This window comes from Octopus bimaculoides, chromosome 2 (genome assembly GCF_001194135.2).
Source record: "Octopus bimaculoides isolate UCB-OBI-ISO-001 chromosome 2, ASM119413v2, whole genome shotgun sequence".
Lineage (NCBI taxonomy): Eukaryota > Metazoa > Mollusca > Cephalopoda > Octopoda > Octopodidae > Octopus > Octopus bimaculoides.
The window spans coordinates 142,917,339-142,920,356 of record NC_068982.1 but is presented as its reverse complement, the minus strand read 5'-3'; the positions used below and the strand labels follow the sequence as shown (position 1 = coordinate 142,920,356).

Genomic DNA, 3,018 nt, shown 5'->3' with positions numbered 1-3,018 from the left:
ACGTAAAAATATCAAATGATATTGGTCAATTCACTTATTGATACCAAACCTACTTTCTAATTATTTATACATATATATGCGCGTGTATGTATATATATATATATATATATATATATACGTGTGTGTGTGTGTGTGTGTGTGTATATACATATATATATATATATATATATATATACATATGTATATACATTTGTGCGGATGTGTATGTGTGTGTGTTTGTCCTCCAGCCATCGCTTGATAACCGATGCCGGTGTGTTTATATACCCCATAACATAGCGATTCGGCAAATGAATCGATAGATTAAATACTAGGCTTACAAAGAATAAGTCTTGCGGTCCATTTCTTCGACTAACACCCTTTAAAGCGGTTCTCCAGCATGACCGTATTTTCGTGTATAGGTGCGAAATATGTGAAACTTTTCTGGTATTTGACGGGTATTTGAAAACGGAAATATCCTTTAAATGTTTCTCCTTTATATTTTCCAATCAACTCATTGCTTGTACCAACTGCAATTGTTCAATGTGATTCTAGTTAGCAACGGCTCTCTCACTTCACTGATGTTTCCTCGAGACGAAATTTGTCAGTATTGTCTTCTATATTTATTCAGTTATTCACGTCATGCCTATGGCATAACCTTCCCTCGTCTCTGACTAATAATGTACATAAAGATAAGAATACTCTTCAAAATTCACCAGGTTTGCGCAAAGCAAAATCTTGTCTACGGGAACTTTAATCTTTGAATTAGCCAAGTATAATATTTCATATAAAACGAAGAGAATGGTGACTGTCTATAAGAAAGTGATGCTTGTTTAAAATTATTGAAGGGAAGTATTACGTGTGTCAGTAAACATAACAGAATGTGACATGACGATACGCACGGGGATATCGAGATAAAGAAAAATGGCTGTCTTGTTTTTATAATTATTCTCCTGTGAATAATATCTTGTGCCTAATTTGTGACAAGAAGTTCAGAATCAACTTATCTACCAGACCAAATGTTACATGCGGTTGGCGGCATTGATTGTGGCAGACATTTACACAGTGTATTTTTTCATCAATGCTGTAAGGTAATTTTAAGGTGAAGCCTCTGGACGCCATATATATCTAGTTTTATCGGCAAAATAGTCTATATTCTGTATTTGGAAAGCAAAAGGTAAACAGATATAATGAAAATGAAACTGAAATGTGCGAACATTTTTCGACAGATTCACTGAATATAACAGATTGTTAGATTAAGTCCAAGACAAAAGGTTGCTGGGAAGAATAACAGTTATGTTCCATCTTCTGCATAATAATAATAATAATAATAATGATAATAATAATAATAATAATAATAATAATAATAATAATAATAATAATAATAATAATAATAATAATGATGATGATGATAATAAGGTGTTTGTAGATGTCCGAAAGGCTTTAATAGAATATTATATCAGAACGATTTGAACGGGAAATATTCAAAGATAAAGCAGAATATTAAAAGTTGCTTTCTTTGTTATTGTTTAATTTCATGCGAAACCAAGTTGAGCAGAATTACGATAAAAGATGTTCCAGAAATAATCATCTTCGGACACTGCTTTTGTATTTCAACATTTTTCAGAGTTTGGATATAATTAGAGGGACGTTCACTGTTATTTCTAGTAAGTTGCTTGAGTCTAAATAGAACCTTGTTTCACTTTGGCACACTACAAACTATTTTTAATCATTTTAGAATTATACATTGGATAATTTCGTGATATGTAATCTGACGGAAAGACATGAAGTAATTTCATTTATGATGTCATTGGAAGATACATACGCACAGAGTCATACACGTGTAAAGAATTTGAGCCAACCGGGAAGGTGCAATGAAGTAGGCAAATCCACATCAGACCGATGTCGCTTAGTTTCATATGAGACCAGAACTATATGAGCAGAACTAAGATGAAACATAGTTCCAAAGGTGACCGTTCCTGTTCATACTTCTGACAGTGCCAACTATTTTCAACGAATATTGCATTTTGCAAGGTAAAAAATAATTTTAGAGGACGTTGACTATCATTTCCTCGTACATAAATAGATTCAATCACTAATACACACACAGACTAACAAACAAAAGAGCGCGCGTGTATCTTGTGTATTGCTGCGCAAGGTGACTATTTCGTGGGAGATGATGTTAAAACATAGGTAAATAAGTTATTTTTTATTAAACATAACTACTCCGGGAAATCTCTGACACCACCTTGTACACCCCCCCCCCACACACACACATATATGGTCCCAATGTACGGTAAACAAAGGAAAAAACAGGTCAGGGAACAACAAGCAAGTGTATTAGTTTGACGTTCGGAAAGAATGGAAAATTCTTTGACGTTTGGAGCCTACGCTCTTTGACAGAAAGAAATAAGAGTAAATAAATGGCATGAGAGAGAAAGAGAGAGAAAGAGAGAGAGAATCAGAGAAATAGTGAGAGGCAGAGAGAAAACCGAGAGAGGAAAAATGCGTCGGAGGTTTCGCGCGCGCGCAAACACACATTTTAGGAACCAAAACAGTATTAATACCGAAAGGTAATACCCCCATTTAAAAATGGATTTTAGGACAAGCTATACTGCAGTAGATATCACGAGAGAAGCTCTCATATTGACATCTGTAGCAAAATGTACTCTTGTTTATATAGCTAGTTGGGAGTTCAAAACCCGCCACTTCAAGTATCGATTACGACCTTCCTTGGTTTTTGTCAATGGTGGACACTTTTCCGCTAGAGATAGCGGTGACTCGTCTCCCCACCAGTAATATATAGAATAACAGTGCCAGAACAGACGCTGGTGCATCGATTAGCCAGTCAGCTTCACATAGATGCCACGCAGTGGGACTGAGCCCAGAATCATATGGTTCGGAAGCATGCTTTTTACCATACAGCCACTCCTGTATACATTCATACATGAATACTTACATACGAACATACTTATTTACATTTAAATATACATATGTACATGCAAATATGCAGGAATAAATAGACAGGTGTATATATATATA

The 3,018-nt window shown here is 34.9% G+C and overlaps 1 protein-coding gene and 1 long non-coding RNA gene across 12 annotated transcripts in view; one reads left to right on the top strand and one right to left on the bottom strand.

Moving 5' to 3' along the window:
* The window catches only part of LOC128247032 (glutamate receptor ionotropic, NMDA 2B-like), a 1,034,258-nt gene that overhangs the window by 302,085 nt on the left and 729,155 nt on the right, over positions 1-3,018 (bottom strand). The gene's annotated exons all lie outside the window — the stretch shown is intronic.
* Positions 1,627-3,018, top strand: part of LOC128247033 (uncharacterized) — a 4,136-nt gene continuing 2,744 nt past the window's right edge. Inside the window, exon 1 of the long non-coding RNA XR_008263448.1 lies at positions 1,627-2,010. This is a non-coding gene — a long non-coding RNA (uncharacterized LOC128247033). The remainder of the gene's footprint in view (positions 2,011-3,018) is intronic.